Raw genomic sequence first — 24,654 nt, 5'->3', positions numbered from 1 at the left:
CGAATCGAGTCAGCGCTCGCTTACGGCCACACCACCCTGAGCACGCCCGCTCTCGTCTGATCTCGGAAGCCAAGCAGGGTCGGGCCTGGTTAGTACTTGGATGGGAGACCGCCTGGGAATACCAGGTGCTGTAAGCATTTAATTCTTTATTTAATTAATTATTTAATTATTTATTCATATAATTTTTTTCCAGAAATGCATCCTTTCTGTAAGCGTTCGCCGATGGCATGGCGTTGCCACATTAGTCTTGAAGTGGCTCTCGAATCGAGTCAGCGCTCGCTTACGGCCACACCACCCTGAGCACGCCCGCTCTCGTCTGATCTCGGAAGCCAAGCAGGGTCGGGCCTGGTTAGTACTTGGATGGGAGACCGCCTGGGAATACCAGGTGCTGTAAGCGTTTGATTCTTTATTTAATTAATTATTTAATTATTTATTCATATAATTTTTTTTCCAGAAATGCATTCTTTCTGTAAGCGTTCGCCGATGGCATGGCGTTGCCACATTAGTCTTGAAGTGGCTCTCGAATCGAGTCAGCGCTCGCTTACGGCCACACCACCCTGAGCACGCCCGCTCTCGTCTGATCTCGGAAGCCAAGCAGGGTCGGGCCTGGTTAGTACTTGGATGGGAGACCGCCTGGGAATACCAGGTGCTGTAAGCATTTAATTCTTTATTTAATTAATTATTTAATTATTTATTCATATAATTTTTTTCCAGAAATGCATCCTTTCTGTAAGCGTTCGCCGATGGCATGGCGTTGCCACATTAGTCTTGAAGTGGCTCTCGAATCGAGTCAGCGCTCGCTTACGGCCACACCACCCTGAGCACGCCCGCTCTCGTCTGATCTCGGAAGCCAAGCAGGGTCGGGCCTGGTTAGTACTTGGATGGGAGACCGCCTGGGAATACCAGGTGCTGTAAGCGTTTGATTCTTTATTTAATTAATTATTTAATTATTTCATATAATTTTTTTCCAGAAATGCATTCTTTCTGTAAGCGTTCGCCGATGGCATGGCGTTGCCACATTAGTCTTGAAGTGGCTCTCGAATCGAGTCAGCGCTCGCTTACGGCCACACCACCCTGAGCACGCCCGCTCTCGTCTGATCTCGGAAGCCAAGCAGGGTCGGGCCTGGTTAGTACTTGGATGGGAGACCGCCTGGGAATACCAGGTGCTGTAAGCATTTAATTCTTTATTTAATTAATTATTTAATTATTTATTCATATAATTTTTTTCCAGAAATGCATTCTTTCTGTAAGCGTTCGCCGATGGCATGGCGTTGCCACATTAGTCTTGAAGTGGCTCTCGAATCGAGTCAGCGCTCGCTTACGGCCACACCACCCTGAGCACGCCCGCTCTCGTCTGATCTCGGAAGCCAAGCAGGGTCGGGCCTGGTTAGTACTTGGATGGGAGACCGCCTGGGAATACCAGGTGCTGTAAGCATTTAATTCTTTATTTAATTAATTATTTAATTATTTATTCATATAATTTTTTTCCAGAAATGCATCCTTTCTGTAAGCGTTCGCCGATGGCATGGCGTTGCCACATTAGTCTTGAAGTGGCTCTCGAATCGAGTCAGCGCTCGCTTACGGCCACACCACCCTGAGCACGCCCGCTCTCGTCTGATCTCGGAAGCCAAGCAGGGTCGGGCCTGGTTAGTACTTGGATGGGAGACCGCCTGGGAATACCAGGTGCTGTAAGCATTTAATTCTTTATTTAATTAATTATTTAATTATTTATTCATATAATTTTTTTCCAGAAATGCATCCTTTCTGTAAGCGTTCGCCGATGGCATGGCGTTGCCACATTAGTCTTGAAGTGGCTCTCGAATCGAGTCAGCGCTCGCTTACGGCCACACCACCCTGAGCACGCCCGCTCTCGTCTGATCTCGGAAGCCAAGCAGGGTCGGGCCTGGTTAGTACTTGGATGGGAGACCGCCTGGGAATACCAGGTGCTGTAAGCATTTAATTCTTTATTTAATTAATTATTTAATTATTTATTCATATAATTTTTTTCCAGAAATGCATCCTTTCTGTAAGCGTTCGCCGATGGCATGGCGTTGCCACATTAGTCTTGAAGTGGCTCTCGAATCGAGTCAGCGCTCGCTTACGGCCACACCACCCTGAGCACGCCCGCTCTCGTCTGATCTCGGAAGCCAAGCAGGGTCTGGCCTGGTTAGTACTTGGATGGGAGACCGCCTGGGAATACCAGGTGCTGTAAGCATTTAATTCTTTATTTAATTAATTATTTAATTATTTATTCATATAATTTTTTATGAACGGCCACACCACCCTGAGCACGCCCGCTCTCGTCTGAGCTCGGAAGCCAAGCAGGGTCGGGCCTGGTTAGTACTTGGATGGGAGACCGCCTGGGAATACCAGGTGCTGTAAGCATTTAATTAATTATTTAATTATTTATTCATATAATTTTTTTCCAGAAATGCATCCTTTCTGTAAGCGTTCGCCGATGGCATGGCGTTGCCACATTAGTCTTGAAGTGGCTCTCGAATCGAGTCAGCGCTCGCTTACGGCCACACCACCCTGAGCACGCCCGCTCTCGTCTGATCTCGGAAGCCAAGCAGGGTCGGGCCTGGTTAGTACTTGGATGGGAGACCGCCTGGGAATACCAGGTGCTGTAAGCATTTAATTCTTTATTTAATTAATTATTTAATTATTTATTCATATAATTTTTTTCCAGAAATGCATCCTTTCTGTAAGCGTTCGCCGATGGCATGGCGTTGCCACATTAGTCTTGAAGTGGCTCTCGAATCGAGTCAGCGCTCGCTTACGGCCACACCACCCTGAGCACGCCCGCTCTCGTCTGATCTCGGAAGCCAAGCAGGGTCGGGCCTGGTTAGTACTTGGATGGGAGACCGCCTGGGAATACCAGGTGCTGTAAGCATTTAATTCTTTATTTAATTAATTATTTAATTATTTATTCATATAATTTTTTTCCAGAAATGCATCCTTTCTGTAAGCGTTCGCCGATGGCATGGCGTTGCCACATTAGTCTTGAAGTGGCTCTCGAATCGAGTCAGCGCTCGCTTACGGCCACACCACCCTGAGCACGCCCGCTCTCGTCTGATCTCGGAAGCCAAGCAGGGTCGGGCCTGGTTAGTACTTGGATGGGAGACCGCCTGGGAATACCAGGTGCTGTAAGCATTAAATTCTTTATTTAATTAATTATTTAATTATTTATTCATATAATTTTTTTCCAGAAATGCATCCTTTCTGTAAGCGTTCGCCGATGGCATGGCGTTGCCACATTAGTCTTGAAGTGGCTCTCGAATCGAGTCAGCGCTCGCTTACGGCCACACCACCCTGAGCACGCCCGCTCTCGTCTGATCTCGGAAGCCAAGCAGGGTCGGGCCTGGTTAGTACTTGGATGGGAGACCGCCTGGGAATACCAGGTGCTGTAAGCATTTAATTAATTATTTAATTATTTATTCATATAATTTTTTTCCAGAAATGCATCCTTTCTGTAAGCGTTCGCCGATGGCATGGCGTTGCCACATTAGTCTTGAAGTGGCTCTCGAATCGAGTCAGCGCTCGCTTACGGCCACACCACCCTGAGCACGCCCGCTCTCGTCTGATCTCGGAAGCCAAGCAGGGTCGGGCCTGGTTAGTACTTGGATGGGAGACCGCCTGGGAATACCAGGTGCTGTAAGCATTTAATTCTTTATTTAATTAATTATTTAATTATTTATTCATATAATTTTTTTCCAGAAATGCATCCTTTCTGTAAGCGTTCGCCGATGGCATGGCGTTGCCACATTAGTCTTGAAGTGGCTCTCGAATCGAGTCAGCGCTCGCTTACGGCCACACCACCCTGAGCACGCCCGCTCTCGTCTGATCTCGGAAGCCAAGCAGGGTCGGGCCTGGTTAGTACTTGGATGGGAGACCGCCTGGGAATACCAGGTGCTGTAAGCATTTAATTAATTATTTAATTATTTATTCATATAATTTTTTTCCAGAAATGCATCCTTTCTGTAAGCGTTCGCCGATGGCATGGCGTTGCCACATTAGTCTTGAAGTGGCTCTCGAATCGAGTCAGCGCTCGCTTACGGCCACACCACCCTGAGCACGCCCGCTCTCGTCTGATCTCGGAAGCCAAGCAGGGTCGGGCCTGGTTAGTACTTGGATGGGAGACCGCCTGGGAATACCAGGTGCTGTAAGCATTTAATTCTTTATTTAATTAATTATTTAATTATTTATTCATATAATTTTTTTCCAGAAATGCATCCTTTCTGTAAGCGTTCGCCGATGGCATGGCGTTGCCACATTAGTCTTGAAGTGGCTCTCGAATCGAGTCAGCGCTCGCTTACGGCCACACCACCCTGAGCACGCCCGCTCTCGTCTGATCTCGGAAGCCAAGCAGGGTCGGGCCTGGTTAGTACTTGGATGGGAGACCGCCTGGGAATACCAGGTGCTGTAAGCATTTAATTAATTATTTATTCATATAATTTTTTTCCAGAAATGCATCCTTTCTGTAAGCGTTCGCCGATGGCATGGCGTTGCCACATTAGTCTTGAAGTGGCTCTCGAATCGAGTCAGCGCTCGCTTACGGCCACACCACCCTGAGCACGCCCGCTCTCGTCTGATCTCGGAAGCCAAGCAGGGTCGGGCCTGGTTAGTACTTGGATGGGAGACCGCCTGGGAATACCAGGTGCTGTAAGCATTTAATTCTTTATTTAATTAATTATTTAATTATTTATTCATATAATTTTTTTCCAGAAATGCATCCTTTCTGTAAGCGTTCGCCGATGGCATGGCGTTGCCACATTAGTCTTGAAGTGGCTCTCGAATCGAGTCAGCGCTCGCTTACGGCCACACCACCCTGAGCACGCCCGCTCTCGTCTGATCTCGGAAGCCAAGCAGGGTCGGGCCTGGTTAGTACTTGGATGGGAGACCGCCTGGGAATACCAGGTGCTGTAAGCATTTAATTCTTTATTTAATTAATTATTTAATTATTTATTCATATAATTTTTTTCCAGAAATGCATCCTTTCTGTAAGCGTTCGCCGATGGCATGGCGTTGCCACATTAGTCTTGAAGTGGCTCTCGAATCGAGTCAGCGCTCGCTTACGGCCACACCACCCTGAGCACGCCCGCTCTCGTCTGATCTCGGAAGCCAAGCAGGGTCGGGCCTGGTTAGTACTTGGATGGGAGACCGCCTGGGAATACCAGGTGCTGTAAGCATTTAATTCTTTATTTAATTAATTATTTAATTATTTATTCATATAATTTTTTTCCAGAAATGCATCCTTTCTGTAAGCGTTCGCCGATGGCATGGCGTTGCCACATTAGTCTTGAAGTGGCTCTCGAATCGAGTCAGCGCTCGCTTACGGCCACACCACCCTGAGCACGCCCGCTCTCGTCTGATCTCGGAAGCCAAGCAGGGTCGGGCCTGGTTAGTACTTGGATGGGAGACCGCCTGGGAATACCAGGTGCTGTAAGCATTTAATTCTTTATTTAATTAATTATTTAATTATTTATTCATATAATTTTTTTCCAGAAATGCATCCTTTCTGTAAGCGTTCGCCGATGGCATGGCGTTGCCACATTAGTCTTGAAGTGGCTCTCGAATCGAGTCAGCGCTCGCTTACGGCCACACCACCCTGAGCACGCCCGCTCTCGTCTGATCTCGGAAGCCAAGCAGGGTCGGGCCTGGTTAGTACTTGGATGGGAGACCGCCTGGGAATACCAGGTGCTGTAAGCATTTAATTCTTTTTTAATTAATTATTTAATTATTTATTCATATAATTTTTTTCCAGAAATGCATCCTTTCTGTAAGCGTTCGCCGATGGCATGGCGTTGCCACATTAGTCTTGAAGTGGCTCTCGAATCGAGTCAGCGCTCGCTTACGGCCACACCACCCTGAGCACGCCCGCTCTCGTCTGATCTCGGAAGCCAAGCAGGGTCGGGCCTGGTTAGTACTTGGATGGGAGACCGCCTGGGAATACCAGGTGCTGTAAGCATTTAATTCTTTATTTAATTAATTATTTAATTATTTATTCATATAATTTTTTTCCAGAAATGCATCCTTTCTGTAAGCGTTCGCCGATGGCATGGCGTTGCCACATTAGTCTTGAAGTGGCTCTCGAATCGAGTCAGCGCTCGCTTACGGCCACACCACCCTGAGCACGCCCGCTCTCGTCTGATCTCGGAAGCCAAGCAGGGTCGGGCCTGGTTAGTACTTGGATGGGAGACCGCCTGGGAATACCAGGTGCTGTAAGCATTTAATTAATTATTTAATTATTTATTCATATAATTTTTTTCCAGAAATGCATCCTTTCTGTAAGCGTTCGCCGATGGCATGGCGTTGCCACATTAGTCTTGAAGTGGCTCTCGAATCGAGTCAGCGCTCGCTTACGGCCACACCACCCTGAGCACGCCCGCTCTCGTCTGATCTCGGAAGCCAAGCAGGGTCGGGCCTGGTTAGTACTTGGATGGGAGACCGCCTGGGAATACCAGGTGCTGTAAGCATTTAATTCTTTATTTAATTAATTATTTAATTATTTATTCATATAATTTTTTTCCAGAAATGCATCCTTTCTGTAAGCGTTCGCCGATGGCATGGCGTTGCCACATTAGTCTTGAAGTGGCTCTCGAATCGAGTCAGCGCTCGCTTACGGCCACACCACCCTGAGCACGCCCGCTCTCGTCTGATCTCGGAAGCCAAGCAGGGTCGGGCCTGGTTAGTACTTGGATGGGAGACCGCCTGGGAATACCAGGTGCTGTAAGCATTTAATTCTTTATTTAATTAATTATTTAATTATTTATTCATATAATTTTTTTCCAGAAATGCATCCTTTCTGTAAGCGTTCGCCGATGGCATGGCGTTGCCACATTAGTCTTGAAGTGGCTCTCGAATCGAGTCAGCGCTCGCTTACGGCCACACCACCCTGAGCACGCCCGCTCTCGTCTGATCTCGGAAGCCAAGCAGGGTCGGGCCTGGTTAGTACTTGGATGGGAGACCGCCTGGGAATACCAGGTGCTGTAAGCATTTAATTCTTTATTTAATTAATTATTTAATTATTTATTCATATAATTTTTTTCCAGAAATGCATCCTTTCTGTAAGCGTTCGCCGATGGCATGGCGTTGCCACATTAGTCTTGAAGTGGCTCTCGAATCGAGTCAGCGCTCGCTTACGGCCACACCACCCTGAGCACGCCCGCTCTCGTCTGATCTCGGAAGCCAAGCAGGGTCGGGCCTGGTTAGTACTTGGATGGGAGACCGCCTGGGAATACCAGGTGCTGTAAGCATTTAATTCTTTATTTAATTAATTATTTAATTATTTATTCATATAATTTTTTCCAGAAATGCATCCTTTCTGTAAGCGTTCGCCGATGGCATGGCGTTGCCACATTAGTCTTGAAGTGGCTCTCGAATCGAGTCAGCGCTCGCTTACGGCCACACCACCCTGAGCACGCCCGCTCTCGTCTGATCTCGGAAGCCAAGCAGGGTCGGGCCTGGTTAGTACTTGGATGGGAGACCGCCTGGGAATACCAGGTGCTGTAAGCATTTAATTAATTATTTATTTATTTATTCATATAATTTTTTTCCAGAAATGCATCCTTTCTGTAAGCGTTCGCCGATGGCATGGCGTTGCCACATTAGTCTTGAAGTGGCTCTCGAATCGAGTCAGCGCTCGCTTACGGCCACACCACCCTGAGAGCGCTAGAGAGCAACAAGGAAGTGTTTGGCTACAGTAGGGAGGGAAAGGCTCTCCCAACAGTTTGCTTTATTTTGTTTATTTTCAAAAAAAGTTTTCTATTTGTCGTTAAATATTGTTGCATATTTCTTTTTGTTGAAAAAGATTTGTTACAGCAGCTCTGAGCTTTGCTCAGAAGCTGAAAAAAAGGCGCTTTTGCGCACAATGGACGGCCTACCTGGCAAAGACTTGAACATGGAGGAAGAGAAACATATGGAGAAAGATCAAGGAACAGACAATGGACTAAGTGAATTTCAGAATGGCAAACATGGTGAAGATGAAGGTAGGAGGATGCATGGATTTGAATACAAAAAATATTCTAAGGAAGCAACATTGATTGTCAATGCGGCTCAGGTGAAAGAAGTTAAAGCTGAAGATGTCATCAATTCTTTGAAAGAAAAAATTGGAGTTACAAACATTTTAGCTGTGAGACCAAGAGCAAACAAGGAATATGAAATGACACTGGAAAATGAGAAAGTATGTGAAATTCTTAAAGAAGGTCTTATTATCAAAGAAATTTTGTGTGAAGTAAGAAGCTTACAAACAAAGGAATGCATTGTTTCCTTCATGCACCTGCCTGCTTATATTTCTGATGAGACTATAACAAGTAAGCTATATGCGTGGGGAGTAACACCAAATTCAATAATCAAAAGGAGATATTATCCAGGAACACAGATCACAGACGGCACCCGTTATGTGAAAGTAAAGTTTCCTAAAGAAGTACCATCACTCCCTTACAGTACACGATTTGAAACAGCAGAAGGGGAGCAGTATTTCAGGGTAATACATGATCGTCAGATAAAACTCTGCAGATTGTGTATGGGGCCTGGACACATAATGAAGGACTGTCCGGAGTTTAAATGTCATAACTGTGGAGAGACGGGGCACTTTGCCAGAGAATGTGATGCAGTGCGCTGCCCAGATTGTAAAAAGGTGCTAGTGAAATGTGAATGTTGGTGGGAACAAGAAAATGAAGCAGGAAAAGAGGCGGAAGATACTAAAGATGTCCAAAATGATGATGAAGACGATGAGGAATATACAGAAGCAATGGAAGAGGAGTTGGTGGAGGAGGAAGAACAAAAGGGAGATACAGTGGAAGAGGATGTGGACAATGAAAATGAGGATGGAGGATTAAAGAGTAAAGAAGGCGAACAAGAACTATCAAAAATACAAGAGGAGATGGACAGAGATGAAAGAAGTGACATTAAAAAAGACTGGGAAGAGGTGACAACAAGAAGAAGACAGATAAGGGTAAGCCCAAATATTGAAAAGGCTAAAAGAAGACACTTAATGAGAATAAAAATCAAAGAAAAAGAAATAAATAGAAGAGGACAAAATGAGAACAGCTTTGAAGTGTTATCTGGAACTGAAGACGAAATAGAATGAGAAGAATAATTTGGATTATTTTAACCTTAATGGTGCTGAACATTGCCACAATTAATGTGAGGGGTTTATTGGACTATGAGAAATTTGAAAAGTTAAAAGAATTTTGTAAACGAGCAAATATCTTAATGATTCAAGAGACAAATTGGAAGGAAGAAGTAATGAATAATTTTAAAAAGAAATGGAAAGGAGAGGTCTTTTACAACAATGGGGATGGAAGAAAAGGGAGAGGGGTAGCAATATTAATTAAAAAAGGAGTGTGTGAGAATGTGAAGGAGGTTTATAATGATGGTGAAGGTAAATGTATGGCAATAGAAATTAATGAAGAAGGGGATAGAATTGTTTTATGTAATGTTCATGCACCTGTAGTAGAAAAAGAAAAAGTAGTATTTTTTAACACATTAAGGGCATTAATTGAAAAGTGGGGAAAGGTTTTAATAATGGGGGATTTTAACACTGTATTTGGCAAAATGGATATGGCAGAAGGGATGATTTTCAAATCGGATAGAGGAAGAAAAGAGCTTAAAAGTTTGATGGAAGAAAATGACCTAGTGGATGTTTGGAGAGAAAGGAATGAAGGTATCAAAGAATTTTCACGAGAACAAATAGTTAAAAATTTTATTTGTAGAAGCAGAATAGATTTTATGATTTGTAACAGGGACTTTATGAAAGTAGTTGATAATATTTATTATAAAGAAACGTCTCTTAGTGATCATAAAGTTTTATGGGGACATATGGATCTAAGTGGAGTGAAGAGGGGGCCAGGCTTGTGGATTTTAAATACAGAACTTTTAAAGGAGGTGGGTTTTAAGAAAAGAATTAAGGAATTGATAAAAGAGGAACAAAAAACTTCAATGTACAAAGAAGATAAGAGAATATGGTGGGATAATGTTAAATACAGAATAGGGAAATATGCTAGAGACTTGAGTAAATTAGTGCAAAGGGCAAAAAATGCTAAGGAGAAAGAAATAAGAAATGAATTAAAACAGATTGTAAATGAAGGAGGAGAAAACATCCAAAAAACATTCATATTAGAAGAAAAACTAAGAGAAATAGAGGAGAAAAAATTTAAAGGGGCAATGATACGAAGTAAAGCTAAATATATGGTAGAGGGGGAAAAGTGCACAAAGTTTTTCTTTAATCTGGAGAAAAATAGACAGAGGGCTAGTTTGATCAAAGAATTAAAAGGGAGGAATGGGGAAATGGTTAAAGAAACAGGAGGAATTTTAAGGGAAATAATGGAATTTTATAAGAAGTTGTTTAGTAGAGAAGGAATAGGAGAAAATGAAAAAGAATTTTTAATAGAAAAAATTAAGAAGAAGTTGGACACAGATGATAAAAAATTAAGTGACGAACATATTAAAGAGGAAGAAATAGAAGAAGCTATAATGCAGTTGAAGAATTGTAAAAGTCCAGGAAGAGACGGATTGCCTGGCGAATTCTACAAAACATTTAAGGAAGTGCTGGTACCGATCTTGAAAGAAGTGTTTGATGAGATTTTTAAAAAAAAGGAAACAAGTAATTTTATGGGAATAGGGATTGTTAAATTGATTTATAAGAAAAAGGGAGATAAACATGATTTACAAAATTATAGACCATTAACTATGTTAAATACAGATTTTAAACTTATAGCGAAGATTTTAGCCAATAGATTGAAGAAAATTTTACCTAATATAATAGAAACAAATCAGGCATATGCGATACAAGGAAAGGACATTACAGATACTGTTTGCAACATAAGGGATGTGATGAGTTATATGATGGCTAAAAAGAAAAGTGGGTATGTTATAAGTCTCGATCTTGAAAAAGCATTTGATAGAGTAGAGCATGAGTTTTTATTTGGGATTTTAGAAAAGTTTGAGTTTGGAGAGAACTTTATAAAATGGTTGAAAATTCTATATAGTGGAGCCAAAAGTCAAATAAAGTGTAATGGGTTTTTAACTGAGGCCTTTATTATAACTAGATCCATTAGACAAGGATGTCCATTGTCAGCTCAATTGTATAGTCTTGTGGCTGAAACGCTCGGGCTGGCAATAAGAGAAGAAAAGGAAATTAAGGGGATAGATTTAGAAGAAAATGAAGAACTACAAAAAATATACCAATATGCAGATGACACCACATTAATAGTGAGAGATATTAAAAGTGTCCGGAAAGCAATGGAAATTTTAGAAAAATATTGTAAAGGTTCAGGGGCAAAAATAAATATACAGAAAACAGCTTATATGCAAATAGGGGAGGGAGAAAAAATTGAAAGTTTCTACCCATTTAATAATGAAGAAAGCTTGAAAATTTTAGGGGTAAGAATTGGAAAAAATGAAAAAAATATGAGGGATTTGATCTGGGAAGAAGTGGTTGGAAATATGGAAAGAGTTTTAAATTTTTGGAAACAAAGAGATCTAACGTTAAGAGGAAAAGTATTAGTTTTAAATGCACTTATGTTGGCTAAAATGTGGTATGTGTTGGGGGTTACACCATTACCAACAAACACAACAAAAAGAATAAAAGCAGCAGTTTTAAATTTTTTATGGGATTCTAAACCTTCAAAAATTGCATATGAAACAATAATAGGGCCGGTGGAAGAGGGTGGATTAGGTTTACAAGATCCGGATTTAAAGAAAAAGAGTTTTAGAATCAAAACAGTTAAAAGGTTTTTAAATGATGAAAATCAGGAAGAATGGAAAAAGATAATGAGGATATTTTTAAACAAGTGTGGAAATATGGGAATAGGTTCAGATATTTTGTGGATGAAATTGAAGCAAACTATGATAACTGGAATACCAGAATTCTATGTGGAAGTTCTAGAAGCATGGAGGGACTTTAAAAAACACTTATGTGTAAAGCCGGGGAAAAGAGAGGAATTCTTAAATCAACCACTGTTTTTAAATGAGAATATATTATTCATGGATAAAGAACTGTATTTTAAACAATGGATTAATGCTGGTTTCAAGAGAATTAGAGATGTTTTATATGAAGTAAAAAAAGGATTTCTACCCTTGCACGCCATAATAGATGAAATAGAAGAAGTTGAAGATACCGTTAATGTGAAAATCATAGAAAAACAATATAATCAGGTAAAAGAAGCAATTCCAAAACACTGGATTGAGCAACAAGAGATAAAAGGGAATAATGAAGAAAACTTTAAGATATTTCTAAAAGAAAAGGGAGAGGACGCCCTTTTTAATCAATGTAATGTTAAGGATTTTTATGTCCTTTTTAGAAAGGAGGCTTTTAAGGAGCCTATAGCTTCACAGTTCTGGGAAAAAGTTTTCAATGATATTGACAAGAACATCTTATGGAAAAATTTGAGAAAATGGTATATGGATGCAAGGATGGAAAACTTGGACTTTTGTATAAGGCATAACATTGTATTCTCAGAATTAAAGTTATATAAAATTGGGATGGTACAAAGTCCCCTATGTAAAGTTTGTTTAGTCAAAGATGAGGGGATTCTGCATATGTTCATATCATGTACAGAACTTCAGACGTTTAGGTTAAAGATAAAAAATGTGGTAAAAGTATTGATGGGTGAGAAAAGTATTGACATTGAGAATGAGCAAAGATGGAACTGTGTGTTTTTATTTGGTGTCAACATAGAATGTGAAATGAGAAATGTGATAAATATTTTTTTAAGTGTGGCAAGGTATACAATATGGTGTAGAAGAAACTTAGTAAGAGAAAGAGGAAAGAAAATTGACCTGTGGGTTAATTATAAAAGAAAATTGGAAGAATATGTAAAGAAGCTGGAGGTGTATTTCGATAATGAAGGTAAATTGGAAGTATTTGATAAGTTAATATTGAAGAATAATCCCTTTGTAAAAAATACACTGAATGGTCTGGAATTGCAATTGTAAAAACAAGTTACAATGTCTTTCATTTTTCATTTTTACTCCTATGTTAAGTATTTAAAATGATAATGTGAATATTTTGTGTTGTAAGCAGAGATTTGTTTGAAATAAAATTTTGTAAAAAAAAAAAAAAAAAAAAAAAAAAGCACGCCCGCTCTCGTCTGATCTCGGAAGCCAAGCAGGGTCGGGCCTGGTTAGTACTTGGATGGGAGACCGCCTGGGAATACCAGGTGCTGTAAGCATTTAATTAATTATTTAATTATTTATTCATATAATTTTTTTCCAGAAATGCATCCTTTCTGTAAGCGTTCGCCGATGGCATGGCGTTGCCACATTAGTCTTGAAGTGGCTCTCGAATCGAGTCAGCGCTCGCTTACGGCCACACCACCCTGAGCACGCCCGCTCTCGTCTGATCTCGGAAGCCAAGCAGGGTCGGGCCTGGTTAGTACTTGGATGGGAGACCGCCTGGGAATACCAGGTGCTGTAAGCATTTAATTCTTTATTTAATTAATTATTTAATTATTTATTCATATAATTTTTTTCCAGAAATGCATCCTTTCTGTAAGCGTTCGCCGATGGCATGGCGTTGCCACATTAGTCTTGAAGTGGCTCTCGAATCGAGTCAGCGCTCGCTTACGGCCACACCACCCTGAGCACGCCCGCTCTCGTCTGATCTCGGAAGCCAAGCAGGGTCGGGCCTGGTTAGTACTTGGATGGGAGACCGCCTGGGAATACCAGGTGCTGTAAGCATTTAATTCTTTATTTAATTAATTATTTAATTATTTATTCATATAATTTTTTTCCAGAAATGCATCCTTTCTGTAAGCGTTCGCCGATGGCATGGCGTTGCCACATTAGTCTTGAAGTGGCTCTCGAATCGAGTCAGCGCTCGCTTACGGCCACACCACCCTGAGCACGCCCGCTCTCGTCTGATCTCGGAAGCCAAGCAGGGTCGGGCCTGGTTAGTACTTGGATGGGAGACCGCCTGGGAATACCAGGTGCTGTAAGCATTTAATTCTTTATTTAATTAATTATTTAATTATTTATTCATATAATTTTTTTCCAGAAATGCATCCTTTCTGTAAGCGTTCGCCGATGGCATGGCGTTGCCACATTAGTCTTGAAGTGGCTCTCGAATCGAGTCAGCGCTCGCTTACGGCCACACCACCCTGAGCACGCCCGCTCTCGTCTGATCTCGGAAGCCAAGCAGGGTCGGGCCTGGTTAGTACTTGGATGGGAGACCGCCTGGGAATACCAGGTGCTGTAAGCATTTAATTCTTTATTTAATTAATTATTTAATTATTTATTCATATAATTTTTTTCCAGAAATGCATCCTTTCTGTAAGCGTTCGCCGATGGCATGGCGTTGCCACATTAGTCTTGAAGTGGCTCTCGAATCGAGTCAGCGCTCGCTTACGGCCACACCACCCTGAGCACGCCCGCTCTCGTCTGATCTCGGAAGCCAAGCAGGGTCGGGCCTGGTTAGTACTTGGATGGGAGACCGCCTGGGAATACCAGGTGCTGTAAGCATTTAATTCTTTATTTAATTAATTATTTAATTATTTATTCATATAATTTTTTTCCAGAAATGCATCCTTTCTGTAAGCGTTCGCCGATGGCATGGCGTTGCCACATTAGTCTTGAAGTGGCTCTCGAATCGAGTCAGCGCTCGCTTACGGCCACACCACCCTGAGCACGCCCGCTCTCGTCTGATCTCGGAAGCCAAGCAGGGTCGGGCCTGGTTAGTACTTGGATGGGAGACCGCCTGGGAATACCAGGTGCTGTAAGCATTTAATTAATTATTTATTCATATAATTTTTTTCCAGAAATGCATCCTTTCTGTAAGCGTTCGCCGATGGCATGGCGTTGCCACATTAGTCTTGAAGTGGCTCTCGAATCGAGTCAGCGCTCGCTTACGGCCACACCACCCTGAGCACGCCCGCTCTCGTCTGATCTCGGAAGCCAAGCAGGGTCGGGCCTGGTTAGTACTTGGATGGGAGACCGCCTGGGAATACCAGGTGCTGTAAGCATTTAATTCTTTATTTAATTAATTATTTAATTATTTATTCATATAATTTTTTTCCAGAAATGCATCCTTTCTGTAAGCGTTCGCCGATGGCATGGCGTTGCCACATTAGTCTTGAAGTGGCTCTCGAATCGAGTCAGCGCTCGCTTACGGCCACACCACCCTGAGCACGCCCGCTCTCGTCTGATCTCGGAAGCCAAGCAGGGTCGGGCCTGGTTAGTACTTGGATGGGAGACCGCCTGGGAATACCAGGTGCTGTAAGCATTTAATTCTTTATTTAATTAATTATTTAATTATTTATTCATATAATTTTTTTCCAGAAATGCATCCTTTCTGTAAGCGTTCGCCGATGGCATGGCGTTGCCACATTAGTCTTGAAGTGGCTCTCGAATCGAGTCAGCGCTCGCTTACGGCCACACCACCCTGAGCACGCCCGCTCTCGTCTGATCTCGGAAGCCAAGCAGGGTCGGGCCTGGTTAGTACTTGGATGGGAGACCGCCTGGGAATACCAGGTGCTGTAAGCATTTAATTAATTATTTATTTATTTATTCATATAATTTTTTTCCAGAAATGCATCCTTTCTGTAAGCGTTCGCCGATGGCATGGCGTTGCCACATTAGTCTTGAAGTGGCTCTCGAATCGAGTCAGCGCTCGCTTACGGCCACACCACCCTGAGCACGCCCGCTCTCGTCTGATCTCGGAAGCCAAGCAGGGTCGGGCCTGGTTAGTACTTGGATGGGAGACCGCCTGGGAATACCAGGTGCTGTAAGCATTTAATTCTTTATTTAATTAATTATTTAATTATTTATTCATATAATTTTTTTCCAGAAATGCATCCTTTCTGTAAGCGTTCGCCGATGGCATGGCGTTGCCACATTAGTCTTGAAGTGGCTCTCGAATCGAGTCAGCGCTCGCTTACGGCCACACCACCCTGAGCACGCCCGCTCTCGTCTGATCTCGGAAGCCAAGCAGGGTCGGGCCTGGTTAGTACTTGGATGGGAGACCGCCTGGGAATACCAGGTGCTGTAAGCATTTAATTCTTTATTTAATTAATTATTTAATTATTTATTCATATAATTTTTTTCCAGAAATGCATCCTTTCTGTAAGCGTTCGCCGATGGCATGGCGTTGCCACATTAGTCTTGAAGTGGCTCTCGAATCGAGTCAGCGCTCGCTTACGGCCACACCACCCTGAGCACGCCCGCTCTCGTCTGATCTCGGAAGCCAAGCAGGGTCGGGCCTGGTTAGTACTTGGATGGGAGACCGCCTGGGAATACCAGGTGCTGTAAGCGTTTAATTCTTTATTTAATTAATTATTTAATTATTTATTCATATAATTTTTTTCCAGAAATGCATCCTTTCTGTAAGCGTTCGCCGATGGCATGGCGTTGCCACATTAGTCTTGAAGTGGCTCTCGAATCGAGTCAGCGCTCGCTTACGGCCACACCACCCTGAGCACGCCCGCTCTCGTCTGATCTCGGAAGCCAAGCAGGGTCGGGCCTGGTTAGTACTTGGATGGGAGACCGCCTGGGAATACCAGGTGCTGTAAGCATTTAATTAATTATTTATTCATATAATTTTTTTCCAGAAATGCATCCTTTCTGTAAGCGTTCGCCGATGGCATGGCGTTGCCACATTAGTCTTGAAGTGGCTCTCGAATCGAGTCAGCGCTCGCTTACGGCCACACCACCCTGAGCACGCCCGCTCTCGTCTGATCTCGGAAGCCAAGCAGGGTCGGGCCTGGTTAGTACTTGGATGGGAGACCGCCTGGGAATACCAGGTGCTGTAAGCATTTAATTCTTTATTTAATTAATTATTTAATTATTTATTCATATAATTTTTTTCCAGAAATGCATCCTTTCTGTAAGCGTTCGCCGATGGCATGGCGTTGCCACATTAGTCTTGAAGTGGCTCTCGAATCGAGTCAGCGCTCGCTTACGGCCACACCACCCTGAGCACGCCCGCTCTCGTCTGATCTCGGAAGCCAAGCAGGGTCGGGCCTGGTTAGTACTTGGATGGGAGACCGCCTGGGAATACCAGGTGCTGTAAGCATTTAATTCTTTATTTAATTAATTATTTAATTATTTATTCATATAATTTTTTTCCAGAAATGCATCCTTTCTGTAAGCGTTCGCCGATGGCATGGCGTTGCCACATTAGTCTTGAAGTGGCTCTCGAATCGAGTCAGCGCTCGCTTACGGCCACACCACCCTGAGCACGCCCGCTCTCGTCTGATCTCGGAAGCCAAGCAGGGTCGGGCCTGGTTAGTACTTGGATGGGAGACCGCCTGGGAATACCAGGTGCTGTAAGCATTTAATTCTTTATTTAATTAATTATTTAATTATTTATTCATATAATTTTTTTCCAGAAATGCATCCTTTCTGTAAGCGTTCGCCGATGGCATGGCGTTGCCACATTAGTCTTGAAGTGGCTCTCGAATCGAGTCAGCGCTCGCTTACGGCCACACCACCCTGAGCACGCCCGCTCTCGTCTGATCTCGGAAGCCAAGCAGGGTCGGGCCTGGTTAGTACTTGGATGGGAGACCGCCTGGGAATACCAGGTGCTGTAAGCATTTAATTCTTTATTTAATTAATTATTTAATTATTTATTCATATAATTTTTTTCCAGAAATGCATCCTTTCTGTAAGCGTTCGCCGATGGCATGGCGTTGCCACATTAGTCTTGAAGTGGCTCTCGAATCGAGTCAGCGCTCGCTTACGGCCACACCACCCTGAGCACGCCCGCTCTCGTCTGATCTCGGAAGCCAAGCAGGGTCGGGCCTGGTTAGTACTTGGATGGGAGACCGCCTGGGAATACCAGGTGCTGTAAGCGTTTGATTCTTTATTTAATTAATTATTTAATTATTTATTCATATAATTTTTTCCAGAAATGCATCCTTTCTGTAAGCGTTCGCCGATGGCATGGCGTTGCCACATTAGTCTTGAAGTGGCTCTCGAATCGAGTCAGCGCTCGCTTACGGCCACACCACCCTGAGCACGCCCGCTCTCGTCTGATCTCGGAAGCCAAGCAGGGTCGGGCCTGGTTAGTACTTGGATGGGAGACCGCCTGGGAATACCAGGTGCTGTAAGCATTTAATTAATTATTTAATTATTTATTCATATAATTTTTTTCCAGAAATGCATCCTTTCTGTAAGCGTTCGCCGATGGCATGGCGTTGCCACATTAGTCTTGAAGTGGCTCTCGAATCGAGTCAGCGCTCGCTTACGGCCACACCACCCTGAGCACGCCCGCTCTCGTCTGATCTCGGAAGCCAAGCAGGGTCGGGCCTGGTTAGTACTTGGATGGGAGACCGCCTGGGAATACCAGGTGCTGTAAGCATTCAATTCTTTATTTAATTAATTATTTATTCATATAATTTTTTTCCAGAAATGCATCCTTTCTGTAAGCGTTCGCCGATGGCATGGCGTTGCCACATTAGTCTTGAAGTGGCTCTCGAATCGAGTCAGCGCTCGCTTACGGCCACACCACCCTGAGCACGCCCGCTCTCGTCTGATCTCGGAAGCCAAGCAGGGTCGGGCCTGGTTAGTACTTGGATGGGAGACCGCCTGGGAATACCAGGTGCTGTAAGCATTTAATTCTTTATTTAATTAATTATTTAATTATTTATTCATATAATTTTTTTCCAGAAATGCATCCTTTCTGTAAGCGTTCGCCGATGGCATGGCGTTGCCACATTAGTCTTGAAGTGGCTCTCGAATCGAGTCAGCGCTCGCTTACGGCCACACCACCCTGAGCACGCCCGCTCTCGTCTGATCTCGGAAGCCAAGCAGGGTCGGGCCTGGTTAGTACTTGGATGGGAGACCGCCTGGGAATACCAGGTGCTGTAAGCATTTAATTCTTTATTTAATTAATTATTTAATTATTTATTCATATAATTTTTTTCCAGAAATGCATCCTTTCTGTAAGCGTTCGCCGATGGCATGGCGTTGCCACATTAGTCTTGAAGTGGCTCTCGAATCGAGTCAGCGCTCGCTTACGGCCACACCACCCTGAGCACGCCCGCTCTCGTCTGATCTCGGAAGCCAAGCAGGGTCGGGCCTGGTTAGTACTTGGATGGGAGACCGCCTGGGAATACCAGGTGCTGTAAGCATTTATTTCTTTATTTAATTAATTATTTAATTATTTATTCATATAATTTTTTTCCAGAAATGCATCCTTTCTGTAAGCGTTCGCCGATGGCATGGCGTTGCCACATTAGTCTTGAAGTGGCTCTCGAATCGAGTCAGCGCTCGCTTACGGCCACACCACCCTGAGCACGCCCGCTCTCGTCTGATCTCGGAAGCCAAGCAGGGTCGGGCCTGGTTAGTACTTGGATGGGAGACCGCCTGGGAATACCAGGTGCTGTAAGCATTTAATTAATTATTTATTCATATAATTTTTTTCCAGAAATGCATCCTTTCTGTAAGCGTTCGCCGATGGCATGGCGTTGCCACATTAGTCTTGAAGTGGCTCTCGAATCGAGTCAGCGCTCGCTTACGGCCACACCACCCTGAGCACGCCCGCTCTCGTCTGATCTCGGAAGCCAAGCAGGGTCGGGCCTGGTTAGTACTTGGATGGGAGACCGCCTGGGAATACCAGGTGCTGTAAGCATTTAATTCTTTATTTAATTAATTATTTAATTATTTATTCATATAATTTTTTTCCAGAAATGCATCCTTTCTGTAAGCGTTCGCCGATGGCATGGCGTTGCCACATTAGTCTTGAAGTGGCTCTCGAATCGAGTCAGCGCTCGCTTACGGCCACACCACCCTGAGCACGCCCGCTCTCGTCTGATCTCGGAAGCCAAGCAGGGTCGGGCCTGGTTAGTACTTGGATGGGAGACCGCCTGGGAATACCAGGTGCTGTAAGCATTTAATTCTTTATTTAATTAATTATTTAATTATTTATTCATATAATTTTTTTCCAGAAATGCATCCTTTCTGTAAGCGTTCGCCGATGGCATGGTGTTGCCACATTAGTCTTGAAGTGGCTCTCGAATCGAGTCAGCGCTCGCTTACGGCCACACCACCCTGAGCACGCCCGCTCTCGTCTGATCTCGGAAGCCAAGCAGGGTCGGGCCTGGTTAGTACTTGGATGGGAGACCGCCTGGGAATACCAGGTGCTGTAAGCATTTAATTCTTTATTTAATTAATTATTTAATTATTTATTCATATAATTTTTTTCCAGAAATGCATCCTTTCTGTAAGCGTTCGCCGATGGCATGGCGTTGCCACATTAGTCTTGAAGTGGCTCTCGAATCGAGTCAGCGCTCGCTTACGGCCACACCACCCTGAGCACGCCCGCTCTCGTCTGATCTCGGAAGCCAAGCAGGGTCGGGCCTGGTTAGTACTTGGATGGGAGACCGCCTGGGAATACCAGGTGCTGTAAGCATTTAATTAATTATTTAATTATTTATTCATATAATTTTTTTCCAGAAATGCATCCTTTCTGTAAGCGTTCGCCGATGGCATGGCGTTGCCACATTAGTCTTGAAGTGGCTCTCGAATCGAGCCAGCGCTCGCTTACGGCCACACCACCCTGAGCACGCCCGCTCTCGTCTGATCTCGGAAGCCAAGCAGGGTCGGGCCTGGTTAGTACTTGGATGGGAGACCGCCTGGGAATACCAGGTGCTGTAAGCATTTAATTCTTTATTTAATTAATTATTTAATTATTTATTCATATAATTTTTTTCCAGAAATGCATCCTTTCTGTAAGCGTTCGCCGATGGCATGGCGTTGCCACATTAGTCTTGAAGTGGCTCTCGAATCGAGTCAGCGCTCGCTTACGGCCACACCACCCTGAGCACGCCCGCTCTCGTCTGATCTCGGAAGCCAAGCAGGGTCGGGCCTGGTTAGTACTTGGATGGGAGACCGCCTGGGAATACCAGGTGCTGTAAGCGTTTGATTCTTTATTTAATTAATTATTTAATTATTTATTCATATAATTTTTTTCCAGAAATGCATCCTTTCTGTAAGCGTTCGCCGATGGCATGGCGTTGCCACATTAGTCTTGAAGTGGCTCTCGAATCGAGTCAGCGCTCGCTTACGGCCACACCACCCTGAGCACGCCCGCTCTCGTCTGATCTCGGAAGCCAAGCAGGGTCGGGCCTGGTTAGTACTTGGATGGGAGACCGCCTGGGAATACCAGGTGCTGTAAGCATTTAATTCTTAATTTAATTAATTATTTAATTATTTATTCATATAATTTTTTTCCAGAAATGCATCCTTTCTGTAAGCGTTCGCCGATGGCATGGCGTTGCCACATTAGTCTTGAAGTGGCTCTCGAATCGAGTCAGCGCTCGCTTACGGCCACACCACCCTGAGCACGCCCGCTCTCGTCTGATCTCGGAAGCCAAGCAGGGTCGGGCCTGGTTAGTACTTGGATGGGAGACCGCCTGGGAATACCAGGTGCTGTAAGCATTTAATTAATTATTTAATTATTTATTCATATAATTTTTTTCCAGAAATGCATCCTTTCTGTAAGCGTTCGCCGATGGCATGGCGTTGCCACATTAGTCTTGAAGTGGCTCTCGAATCGAGCCAGCGCTCGCTTACGGCCACACCACCCTGAGCACGCCCGCTCTCGTCTGATCTCGGAAGCCAAGCAGGGTCGGGCCTGGTTAGTACTTGGATGGGAGACCGCCTGGGAATACCAGGTGCTGTAAGCATTTAATTCTTTATTTAATTAATTATTTAATTATTTATTCATATAATTTTTTTCCAGAAATGCATCCTTTCTGTAAGCGTTCGCCGATGGCATGGTGTTGCCACATTAGTCTTGAAGTGGCTCTCGAATCGAGTCAGCGCTCGCTTACGGCCACACCACCCTGAGCACGCCCGCTCTCGTCTGATCTCGGAAGCCAAGCAGGGTCGGGCCTGGTTAGTACTTGGATGGGAGACCGCCTGGGAATACCAGGTGCTGTAAGCATTTAATTAATTATTTAATTATTTATTCATATAATTTTTTTCCAGAAATGCATCCTTTCTGTAAGCGTTCGCCGATGGCATGGCGTTGCCACATTAGTCTTGAAGTGGCTCTCGAATCGAGTCAGCGCTCGCTTACGGCCACACCACCCTGAGCACGCCCGCTCTCGTCTGATCTCGGAAGCCAAGCAGGGTCGGGCCTGGTTAGTACTTGGATGGGAGACCGCCTGGGAATACCAGGTGCTGTAAGCATTTAATTCTTTATTTAATTAATTATTTAATTATTTATTCATATAATTTTTTTCCAGAAATGCATCCTTTCTGTAAGCGTTCGCCGATGGCATGGCGTTGCCACATTAGTCTTGAAGTGGCTCTCGAATCGAGTCAGCGCTCGCTTACGGCCACACCACCCTGAGCACGCCCGCTCTCGTCTGATCTCGGAAGCCAAGCAGGGTCGGGCCTGGTTAGTACTTGGATGGGAGACCGCCTGGGAATACCAGGTGCTGTAAGCGTTTGATTCTTTATTTAATTAATTATTTAATTATTTATTCATATAATTTTTTTCCAGAAATGCATTCTTTCTGTAAGCGTTCGCCGATGGCATGGCGTTGCCACATTAGTCTTGAAGTGGCTCTCGAATCGAGTCAGCGCTCGCTTACGGCCACACCACCCTGAGCACGCCCGCTCTCGTCTGATCTCGGAAGCCAAGCAGGGTCGGGCCTGGTTAGTACTTGGATGGGAGACCGCCTGGGAATACCAGGTGCTGTAAGCATTTAATTCTTTATTTAATTAATTATTTAATTATTTATTCATATAATTTTTTTCCAGAAATGCATCCTTTCTGTAAGCGTTCGCCGATGGCATGGCGTTGCCACATTAGTCTTGAAGTGGCTCTCGAATCGAGTCAGCGCTCGCTTACGGCCACACCACCCTGAGCACGCCCGCTCTCGTCTGATCTCGGAAGCCAAGCAGGGTCGGGCCTGGTTAGTACTTGGATGGGAGACCGCCTGGGAATACCAGGTGCTGTAAGCATTTAATTCTTTATTTAATTAATTATTTAATTATTTATTCATATAATTTTTTCCAGAAATGCATCCTTTCTGTAAGCGTTCGCCGATGGCATGGCGTTGCCACATTAGTCTTGAAGTGGCTCTCGAATCGAGTCAGCGCGCGCTTACGGCCACACCACCCTGAGCACGCCCGCTCTCGTCTGATCTCGGAAGCCAAGCAGGGTCGGGCCTGGTTAGTACTTGGATGGGAGACCGCCTGGGAATACCAGGTGCTGTAAGCATTTAATTAATTATTTAATTATTTATTCATATAATTTTTTTCCAGAAATGCATCCTTTCTGTAAGCGTTCGCCGATGGCATGGCGTTGCCACATTAGTCTTGAAGTGGCTCTCGAATCGAGTCAGCGCTCGCTTACGGCCACACCACCCTGAGCACGCCCGCTCTCGTCTGATCTCGGAAGCCAAGCAGGGTCGGGCCTGGTTAGTACTTGGATGGGAGACCGCCTGGGAATACCAGGTGCTGTAAGCATTTAATTCTTTATTTAATTAATTATTTATTCATATAATTTTTTCCAGAAATGCATCCTTTCTGTAAGCGTTCGCCGATGGCATGGCGTTGCCACATTAGTCTTGAAGTGGCTCTCGAATCGAGTCAGCGCTCGCTTACGGCCACACCACCCTGAGCACGCCCGCTCTCGTCTGATCTCGGAAGCCAAGCAGGGTCGGGTCTGGTTAGTACTTGGATGGGAGACCGCCTGGGAATACCAGGTGCTGTAAGCATTTGGTTCTTTATTTAATTAATTATTTAATTATTTATTCATATAATTTTTTCCAGAAATGCATCCTTTCTGTAAGCGTTCGCCGATGGCATGGCGTTGCCACATTAGTCTTGAAGTGGCTCTCGAATCGAGTCAGCGCTCGCTTACGGCCACACCACCCTGAGCACGCCCGCTCTCGTCTGATCTCGGAAGCCAAGCAGGGTCGGGCCTGGTTAGTACTTGGATGGGAGACCGCCTGGGAATACCAGGTGCTGTAAGCATTTCATTCTTTATTTAATTAATTATTTAATTATTTATTCATATAATTTTTTTCCAGAAATGCATCCTTTCTGTAAGCGTTCGCCGATGGCATGGCGTTGCCACATTAGTCTTGAAGTGGCTCTCGAATCGAGTCAGCGCTCGCTTACGGCCACACCACCCTGAGCACGCCCGCTCTCGTCTGATCTCGGAAGCCAAGCAGGGTCGGGCCTGTTTAGTACTTGGATGGGAGACCGCCTGGGAATACCAGGTGCTGTAAGCATTTAATAAATTATTTAATTATTTATTCATATAATTTTTTTCCAGAAATGCATCCTTTCTGTAAGCGTTCGCCGATGGCATGGCGTTGCCACATTAGTCTTGAAGTGGCTCTCGAATCGAGTCAGCGCTCGCTTACGGCCACACCACCCTGAGCACGCCCGCTCTCGTCTGATCTCGGAAGCCAAGCAGGGTCGGGCCTGGTTAGTACTTGGATGGGAGGCCGCCTGGGAATACCAGGTGCTGTAAGCATTTAATTCTTTATTTAATTAATTATTTAATTATTTATTCATATAATTTTTTTCCAGAAATGCATCCTTTCTGTAAGCGTTCGCCGATGGCATGGCGTTGCCACATTAGTCTTGAAGTGGCTCTCGAATCGAGTCAGCGCTCGCTTACGGCCACACCACCCTGAGCACGCCCGCTCTCGTCTGATCTCGGAAGCCAAGCAGGGTCGGGCCTGGTTA

At 44.3% G+C, this 24,654-nt stretch overlaps 74 non-coding genes and 1 pseudogene across 74 annotated transcripts in view; all 75 read left to right on the top strand.

Moving 5' to 3' along the window:
* The first annotated feature begins 18 nt into the window (after positions 1-18).
* Positions 19-137, top strand: LOC141354747 (5S ribosomal RNA). Its single transcript, XR_012361179.1, has one exon. It is a non-coding gene; the product is annotated as a 5S ribosomal RNA (ribosomal RNA).
* Positions 138-278: 141 nt separating this feature from the next.
* On the top strand, positions 279-397 carry LOC141357046 (5S ribosomal RNA). The gene has a single exon (XR_012363519.1). It is a non-coding gene; the product is annotated as a 5S ribosomal RNA (ribosomal RNA).
* Positions 398-539: 142 nt separating this feature from the next.
* LOC141354746 (5S ribosomal RNA) lies at positions 540-658 on the top strand. The gene has a single exon (XR_012361178.1). It is a non-coding gene; the product is annotated as a 5S ribosomal RNA (ribosomal RNA).
* A 141-nt stretch (positions 659-799) lies between these two features.
* On the top strand, positions 800-918 carry LOC141357045 (5S ribosomal RNA). The gene has a single exon (XR_012363518.1). It is a non-coding gene; the product is annotated as a 5S ribosomal RNA (ribosomal RNA).
* A 138-nt stretch (positions 919-1,056) lies between these two features.
* LOC141354745 (5S ribosomal RNA) lies at positions 1,057-1,175 on the top strand. Its single transcript, XR_012361177.1, has one exon. It is a non-coding gene; the product is annotated as a 5S ribosomal RNA (ribosomal RNA).
* Positions 1,176-1,316: 141 nt separating this feature from the next.
* Positions 1,317-1,435, top strand: LOC141354744 (5S ribosomal RNA). The gene has a single exon (XR_012361176.1). It is a non-coding gene; the product is annotated as a 5S ribosomal RNA (ribosomal RNA).
* Positions 1,436-1,576: 141 nt separating this feature from the next.
* LOC141354742 (5S ribosomal RNA) lies at positions 1,577-1,695 on the top strand. The gene has a single exon (XR_012361174.1). It is a non-coding gene; the product is annotated as a 5S ribosomal RNA (ribosomal RNA).
* A 141-nt stretch (positions 1,696-1,836) lies between these two features.
* LOC141354740 (5S ribosomal RNA) lies at positions 1,837-1,955 on the top strand. Its single transcript, XR_012361173.1, has one exon. It is a non-coding gene; the product is annotated as a 5S ribosomal RNA (ribosomal RNA).
* A 141-nt stretch (positions 1,956-2,096) lies between these two features.
* Positions 2,097-2,215, top strand: LOC141353514 (5S ribosomal RNA). Its single transcript, XR_012360611.1, has one exon. It is a non-coding gene; the product is annotated as a 5S ribosomal RNA (ribosomal RNA).
* A 51-nt stretch (positions 2,216-2,266) lies between these two features.
* LOC129455019 (5S ribosomal RNA) lies at positions 2,267-2,385 on the top strand (annotated as a pseudogene).
* A 129-nt stretch (positions 2,386-2,514) lies between these two features.
* LOC141354739 (5S ribosomal RNA) lies at positions 2,515-2,633 on the top strand. Its single transcript, XR_012361172.1, has one exon. It is a non-coding gene; the product is annotated as a 5S ribosomal RNA (ribosomal RNA).
* A 141-nt stretch (positions 2,634-2,774) lies between these two features.
* On the top strand, positions 2,775-2,893 carry LOC141354738 (5S ribosomal RNA). Its single transcript, XR_012361171.1, has one exon. It is a non-coding gene; the product is annotated as a 5S ribosomal RNA (ribosomal RNA).
* A 141-nt stretch (positions 2,894-3,034) lies between these two features.
* LOC141354737 (5S ribosomal RNA) lies at positions 3,035-3,153 on the top strand. The gene has a single exon (XR_012361170.1). It is a non-coding gene; the product is annotated as a 5S ribosomal RNA (ribosomal RNA).
* Positions 3,154-3,294: 141 nt separating this feature from the next.
* LOC141354736 (5S ribosomal RNA) lies at positions 3,295-3,413 on the top strand. The gene has a single exon (XR_012361169.1). It is a non-coding gene; the product is annotated as a 5S ribosomal RNA (ribosomal RNA).
* Positions 3,414-3,542: 129 nt separating this feature from the next.
* On the top strand, positions 3,543-3,661 carry LOC141354735 (5S ribosomal RNA). Its single transcript, XR_012361168.1, has one exon. It is a non-coding gene; the product is annotated as a 5S ribosomal RNA (ribosomal RNA).
* A 141-nt stretch (positions 3,662-3,802) lies between these two features.
* LOC141354734 (5S ribosomal RNA) lies at positions 3,803-3,921 on the top strand. The gene has a single exon (XR_012361167.1). It is a non-coding gene; the product is annotated as a 5S ribosomal RNA (ribosomal RNA).
* Positions 3,922-4,050: 129 nt separating this feature from the next.
* Positions 4,051-4,169, top strand: LOC141354733 (5S ribosomal RNA). The gene has a single exon (XR_012361166.1). It is a non-coding gene; the product is annotated as a 5S ribosomal RNA (ribosomal RNA).
* Positions 4,170-4,310: 141 nt separating this feature from the next.
* LOC141354732 (5S ribosomal RNA) lies at positions 4,311-4,429 on the top strand. The gene has a single exon (XR_012361165.1). It is a non-coding gene; the product is annotated as a 5S ribosomal RNA (ribosomal RNA).
* Positions 4,430-4,550: 121 nt separating this feature from the next.
* Positions 4,551-4,669, top strand: LOC141354730 (5S ribosomal RNA). The gene has a single exon (XR_012361163.1). It is a non-coding gene; the product is annotated as a 5S ribosomal RNA (ribosomal RNA).
* A 141-nt stretch (positions 4,670-4,810) lies between these two features.
* LOC141354729 (5S ribosomal RNA) lies at positions 4,811-4,929 on the top strand. Its single transcript, XR_012361162.1, has one exon. It is a non-coding gene; the product is annotated as a 5S ribosomal RNA (ribosomal RNA).
* Positions 4,930-5,070: 141 nt separating this feature from the next.
* Positions 5,071-5,189, top strand: LOC141354728 (5S ribosomal RNA). Its single transcript, XR_012361161.1, has one exon. It is a non-coding gene; the product is annotated as a 5S ribosomal RNA (ribosomal RNA).
* A 141-nt stretch (positions 5,190-5,330) lies between these two features.
* LOC141354727 (5S ribosomal RNA) lies at positions 5,331-5,449 on the top strand. The gene has a single exon (XR_012361160.1). It is a non-coding gene; the product is annotated as a 5S ribosomal RNA (ribosomal RNA).
* Positions 5,450-5,590: 141 nt separating this feature from the next.
* LOC141354726 (5S ribosomal RNA) lies at positions 5,591-5,709 on the top strand. Its single transcript, XR_012361159.1, has one exon. It is a non-coding gene; the product is annotated as a 5S ribosomal RNA (ribosomal RNA).
* A 140-nt stretch (positions 5,710-5,849) lies between these two features.
* Positions 5,850-5,968, top strand: LOC141354725 (5S ribosomal RNA). The gene has a single exon (XR_012361158.1). It is a non-coding gene; the product is annotated as a 5S ribosomal RNA (ribosomal RNA).
* A 141-nt stretch (positions 5,969-6,109) lies between these two features.
* Positions 6,110-6,228, top strand: LOC141354724 (5S ribosomal RNA). The gene has a single exon (XR_012361157.1). It is a non-coding gene; the product is annotated as a 5S ribosomal RNA (ribosomal RNA).
* Positions 6,229-6,357: 129 nt separating this feature from the next.
* On the top strand, positions 6,358-6,476 carry LOC141354723 (5S ribosomal RNA). Its single transcript, XR_012361156.1, has one exon. It is a non-coding gene; the product is annotated as a 5S ribosomal RNA (ribosomal RNA).
* A 141-nt stretch (positions 6,477-6,617) lies between these two features.
* Positions 6,618-6,736, top strand: LOC141354722 (5S ribosomal RNA). The gene has a single exon (XR_012361155.1). It is a non-coding gene; the product is annotated as a 5S ribosomal RNA (ribosomal RNA).
* A 141-nt stretch (positions 6,737-6,877) lies between these two features.
* Positions 6,878-6,996, top strand: LOC141354721 (5S ribosomal RNA). Its single transcript, XR_012361154.1, has one exon. It is a non-coding gene; the product is annotated as a 5S ribosomal RNA (ribosomal RNA).
* Positions 6,997-7,137: 141 nt separating this feature from the next.
* LOC141354719 (5S ribosomal RNA) lies at positions 7,138-7,256 on the top strand. The gene has a single exon (XR_012361152.1). It is a non-coding gene; the product is annotated as a 5S ribosomal RNA (ribosomal RNA).
* A 140-nt stretch (positions 7,257-7,396) lies between these two features.
* On the top strand, positions 7,397-7,515 carry LOC141354718 (5S ribosomal RNA). Its single transcript, XR_012361151.1, has one exon. It is a non-coding gene; the product is annotated as a 5S ribosomal RNA (ribosomal RNA).
* A 5,789-nt stretch (positions 7,516-13,304) lies between these two features.
* LOC129419231 (5S ribosomal RNA) lies at positions 13,305-13,423 on the top strand. The gene has a single exon (XR_008636407.1). It is a non-coding gene; the product is annotated as a 5S ribosomal RNA (ribosomal RNA).
* Positions 13,424-13,564: 141 nt separating this feature from the next.
* LOC129416775 (5S ribosomal RNA) lies at positions 13,565-13,683 on the top strand. Its single transcript, XR_008635522.2, has one exon. It is a non-coding gene; the product is annotated as a 5S ribosomal RNA (ribosomal RNA).
* A 141-nt stretch (positions 13,684-13,824) lies between these two features.
* Positions 13,825-13,943, top strand: LOC129419300 (5S ribosomal RNA). Its single transcript, XR_008636424.1, has one exon. It is a non-coding gene; the product is annotated as a 5S ribosomal RNA (ribosomal RNA).
* A 141-nt stretch (positions 13,944-14,084) lies between these two features.
* LOC129416274 (5S ribosomal RNA) lies at positions 14,085-14,203 on the top strand. The gene has a single exon (XR_008635235.2). It is a non-coding gene; the product is annotated as a 5S ribosomal RNA (ribosomal RNA).
* A 141-nt stretch (positions 14,204-14,344) lies between these two features.
* LOC129415699 (5S ribosomal RNA) lies at positions 14,345-14,463 on the top strand. The gene has a single exon (XR_008634954.2). It is a non-coding gene; the product is annotated as a 5S ribosomal RNA (ribosomal RNA).
* Positions 14,464-14,604: 141 nt separating this feature from the next.
* Positions 14,605-14,723, top strand: LOC129417665 (5S ribosomal RNA). Its single transcript, XR_012361150.1, has one exon. It is a non-coding gene; the product is annotated as a 5S ribosomal RNA (ribosomal RNA).
* A 121-nt stretch (positions 14,724-14,844) lies between these two features.
* On the top strand, positions 14,845-14,963 carry LOC129416201 (5S ribosomal RNA). The gene has a single exon (XR_008635204.2). It is a non-coding gene; the product is annotated as a 5S ribosomal RNA (ribosomal RNA).
* Positions 14,964-15,104: 141 nt separating this feature from the next.
* LOC129417096 (5S ribosomal RNA) lies at positions 15,105-15,223 on the top strand. Its single transcript, XR_012361149.1, has one exon. It is a non-coding gene; the product is annotated as a 5S ribosomal RNA (ribosomal RNA).
* Positions 15,224-15,364: 141 nt separating this feature from the next.
* Positions 15,365-15,483, top strand: LOC129417460 (5S ribosomal RNA). The gene has a single exon (XR_012361147.1). It is a non-coding gene; the product is annotated as a 5S ribosomal RNA (ribosomal RNA).
* Positions 15,484-15,612: 129 nt separating this feature from the next.
* Positions 15,613-15,731, top strand: LOC129419346 (5S ribosomal RNA). The gene has a single exon (XR_008636480.1). It is a non-coding gene; the product is annotated as a 5S ribosomal RNA (ribosomal RNA).
* Positions 15,732-15,872: 141 nt separating this feature from the next.
* On the top strand, positions 15,873-15,991 carry LOC129419408 (5S ribosomal RNA). The gene has a single exon (XR_008636504.1). It is a non-coding gene; the product is annotated as a 5S ribosomal RNA (ribosomal RNA).
* Positions 15,992-16,132: 141 nt separating this feature from the next.
* On the top strand, positions 16,133-16,251 carry LOC129419465 (5S ribosomal RNA). Its single transcript, XR_008636528.2, has one exon. It is a non-coding gene; the product is annotated as a 5S ribosomal RNA (ribosomal RNA).
* Positions 16,252-16,392: 141 nt separating this feature from the next.
* LOC129419541 (5S ribosomal RNA) lies at positions 16,393-16,511 on the top strand. Its single transcript, XR_008636561.1, has one exon. It is a non-coding gene; the product is annotated as a 5S ribosomal RNA (ribosomal RNA).
* Positions 16,512-16,632: 121 nt separating this feature from the next.
* On the top strand, positions 16,633-16,751 carry LOC129419593 (5S ribosomal RNA). Its single transcript, XR_008636586.1, has one exon. It is a non-coding gene; the product is annotated as a 5S ribosomal RNA (ribosomal RNA).
* A 141-nt stretch (positions 16,752-16,892) lies between these two features.
* On the top strand, positions 16,893-17,011 carry LOC129419655 (5S ribosomal RNA). Its single transcript, XR_008636605.1, has one exon. It is a non-coding gene; the product is annotated as a 5S ribosomal RNA (ribosomal RNA).
* A 141-nt stretch (positions 17,012-17,152) lies between these two features.
* Positions 17,153-17,271, top strand: LOC129419713 (5S ribosomal RNA). Its single transcript, XR_008636633.1, has one exon. It is a non-coding gene; the product is annotated as a 5S ribosomal RNA (ribosomal RNA).
* A 141-nt stretch (positions 17,272-17,412) lies between these two features.
* On the top strand, positions 17,413-17,531 carry LOC129419766 (5S ribosomal RNA). The gene has a single exon (XR_008636668.1). It is a non-coding gene; the product is annotated as a 5S ribosomal RNA (ribosomal RNA).
* A 141-nt stretch (positions 17,532-17,672) lies between these two features.
* On the top strand, positions 17,673-17,791 carry LOC129419823 (5S ribosomal RNA). The gene has a single exon (XR_008636693.2). It is a non-coding gene; the product is annotated as a 5S ribosomal RNA (ribosomal RNA).
* A 140-nt stretch (positions 17,792-17,931) lies between these two features.
* On the top strand, positions 17,932-18,050 carry LOC129419891 (5S ribosomal RNA). The gene has a single exon (XR_008636735.1). It is a non-coding gene; the product is annotated as a 5S ribosomal RNA (ribosomal RNA).
* Positions 18,051-18,179: 129 nt separating this feature from the next.
* Positions 18,180-18,298, top strand: LOC129420005 (5S ribosomal RNA). The gene has a single exon (XR_008636761.1). It is a non-coding gene; the product is annotated as a 5S ribosomal RNA (ribosomal RNA).
* Positions 18,299-18,431: 133 nt separating this feature from the next.
* LOC141354715 (5S ribosomal RNA) lies at positions 18,432-18,550 on the top strand. Its single transcript, XR_012361145.1, has one exon. It is a non-coding gene; the product is annotated as a 5S ribosomal RNA (ribosomal RNA).
* A 141-nt stretch (positions 18,551-18,691) lies between these two features.
* On the top strand, positions 18,692-18,810 carry LOC141354714 (5S ribosomal RNA). Its single transcript, XR_012361144.1, has one exon. It is a non-coding gene; the product is annotated as a 5S ribosomal RNA (ribosomal RNA).
* Positions 18,811-18,951: 141 nt separating this feature from the next.
* Positions 18,952-19,070, top strand: LOC141354713 (5S ribosomal RNA). Its single transcript, XR_012361143.1, has one exon. It is a non-coding gene; the product is annotated as a 5S ribosomal RNA (ribosomal RNA).
* A 141-nt stretch (positions 19,071-19,211) lies between these two features.
* On the top strand, positions 19,212-19,330 carry LOC141354712 (5S ribosomal RNA). Its single transcript, XR_012361142.1, has one exon. It is a non-coding gene; the product is annotated as a 5S ribosomal RNA (ribosomal RNA).
* Positions 19,331-19,451: 121 nt separating this feature from the next.
* Positions 19,452-19,570, top strand: LOC141354711 (5S ribosomal RNA). The gene has a single exon (XR_012361141.1). It is a non-coding gene; the product is annotated as a 5S ribosomal RNA (ribosomal RNA).
* A 141-nt stretch (positions 19,571-19,711) lies between these two features.
* On the top strand, positions 19,712-19,830 carry LOC141354710 (5S ribosomal RNA). The gene has a single exon (XR_012361140.1). It is a non-coding gene; the product is annotated as a 5S ribosomal RNA (ribosomal RNA).
* A 141-nt stretch (positions 19,831-19,971) lies between these two features.
* Positions 19,972-20,090, top strand: LOC129454443 (5S ribosomal RNA). Its single transcript, XR_008647897.1, has one exon. It is a non-coding gene; the product is annotated as a 5S ribosomal RNA (ribosomal RNA).
* Positions 20,091-20,231: 141 nt separating this feature from the next.
* Positions 20,232-20,350, top strand: LOC129454502 (5S ribosomal RNA). The gene has a single exon (XR_008647916.1). It is a non-coding gene; the product is annotated as a 5S ribosomal RNA (ribosomal RNA).
* Positions 20,351-20,479: 129 nt separating this feature from the next.
* LOC129454556 (5S ribosomal RNA) lies at positions 20,480-20,598 on the top strand. Its single transcript, XR_008647962.1, has one exon. It is a non-coding gene; the product is annotated as a 5S ribosomal RNA (ribosomal RNA).
* Positions 20,599-20,739: 141 nt separating this feature from the next.
* Positions 20,740-20,858, top strand: LOC129454619 (5S ribosomal RNA). Its single transcript, XR_008647974.2, has one exon. It is a non-coding gene; the product is annotated as a 5S ribosomal RNA (ribosomal RNA).
* Positions 20,859-20,999: 141 nt separating this feature from the next.
* Positions 21,000-21,118, top strand: LOC129454672 (5S ribosomal RNA). The gene has a single exon (XR_008647988.1). It is a non-coding gene; the product is annotated as a 5S ribosomal RNA (ribosomal RNA).
* Positions 21,119-21,259: 141 nt separating this feature from the next.
* On the top strand, positions 21,260-21,378 carry LOC129454717 (5S ribosomal RNA). The gene has a single exon (XR_008648009.1). It is a non-coding gene; the product is annotated as a 5S ribosomal RNA (ribosomal RNA).
* A 129-nt stretch (positions 21,379-21,507) lies between these two features.
* Positions 21,508-21,626, top strand: LOC129454777 (5S ribosomal RNA). Its single transcript, XR_008648071.1, has one exon. It is a non-coding gene; the product is annotated as a 5S ribosomal RNA (ribosomal RNA).
* A 141-nt stretch (positions 21,627-21,767) lies between these two features.
* On the top strand, positions 21,768-21,886 carry LOC129454850 (5S ribosomal RNA). Its single transcript, XR_008648094.1, has one exon. It is a non-coding gene; the product is annotated as a 5S ribosomal RNA (ribosomal RNA).
* A 129-nt stretch (positions 21,887-22,015) lies between these two features.
* LOC141354709 (5S ribosomal RNA) lies at positions 22,016-22,134 on the top strand. The gene has a single exon (XR_012361139.1). It is a non-coding gene; the product is annotated as a 5S ribosomal RNA (ribosomal RNA).
* A 141-nt stretch (positions 22,135-22,275) lies between these two features.
* On the top strand, positions 22,276-22,394 carry LOC141357044 (5S ribosomal RNA). The gene has a single exon (XR_012363517.1). It is a non-coding gene; the product is annotated as a 5S ribosomal RNA (ribosomal RNA).
* A 141-nt stretch (positions 22,395-22,535) lies between these two features.
* Positions 22,536-22,654, top strand: LOC141354708 (5S ribosomal RNA). The gene has a single exon (XR_012361138.1). It is a non-coding gene; the product is annotated as a 5S ribosomal RNA (ribosomal RNA).
* A 141-nt stretch (positions 22,655-22,795) lies between these two features.
* On the top strand, positions 22,796-22,914 carry LOC129455072 (5S ribosomal RNA). The gene has a single exon (XR_008648197.1). It is a non-coding gene; the product is annotated as a 5S ribosomal RNA (ribosomal RNA).
* A 140-nt stretch (positions 22,915-23,054) lies between these two features.
* On the top strand, positions 23,055-23,173 carry LOC141354706 (5S ribosomal RNA). The gene has a single exon (XR_012361137.1). It is a non-coding gene; the product is annotated as a 5S ribosomal RNA (ribosomal RNA).
* Positions 23,174-23,302: 129 nt separating this feature from the next.
* LOC141354705 (5S ribosomal RNA) lies at positions 23,303-23,421 on the top strand. The gene has a single exon (XR_012361136.1). It is a non-coding gene; the product is annotated as a 5S ribosomal RNA (ribosomal RNA).
* A 132-nt stretch (positions 23,422-23,553) lies between these two features.
* On the top strand, positions 23,554-23,672 carry LOC141358033 (5S ribosomal RNA). The gene has a single exon (XR_012364522.1). It is a non-coding gene; the product is annotated as a 5S ribosomal RNA (ribosomal RNA).
* A 140-nt stretch (positions 23,673-23,812) lies between these two features.
* Positions 23,813-23,931, top strand: LOC141354704 (5S ribosomal RNA). Its single transcript, XR_012361135.1, has one exon. It is a non-coding gene; the product is annotated as a 5S ribosomal RNA (ribosomal RNA).
* Positions 23,932-24,072: 141 nt separating this feature from the next.
* LOC141357565 (5S ribosomal RNA) lies at positions 24,073-24,191 on the top strand. The gene has a single exon (XR_012364052.1). It is a non-coding gene; the product is annotated as a 5S ribosomal RNA (ribosomal RNA).
* Positions 24,192-24,320: 129 nt separating this feature from the next.
* On the top strand, positions 24,321-24,439 carry LOC141357760 (5S ribosomal RNA). Its single transcript, XR_012364247.1, has one exon. It is a non-coding gene; the product is annotated as a 5S ribosomal RNA (ribosomal RNA).
* A 141-nt stretch (positions 24,440-24,580) lies between these two features.
* LOC141354703 (5S ribosomal RNA) overlaps positions 24,581-24,654 on the top strand; it is a 119-nt gene continuing 45 nt past the window's right edge. The window contains exon 1 of the ribosomal RNA XR_012361134.1: positions 24,581-24,654. This exon is cut by the window's right edge and continues 45 nt beyond it. This is a non-coding gene — a ribosomal RNA (5S ribosomal RNA).

This window comes from Misgurnus anguillicaudatus, chromosome 21 (genome assembly GCF_027580225.2).
Source record: "Misgurnus anguillicaudatus chromosome 21, ASM2758022v2, whole genome shotgun sequence".
NCBI classification, from domain to species: domain Eukaryota; kingdom Metazoa; phylum Chordata; class Actinopteri; order Cypriniformes; family Cobitidae; genus Misgurnus; species Misgurnus anguillicaudatus.
This window is presented reverse-complemented; position numbering and strand designations above follow the sequence as displayed.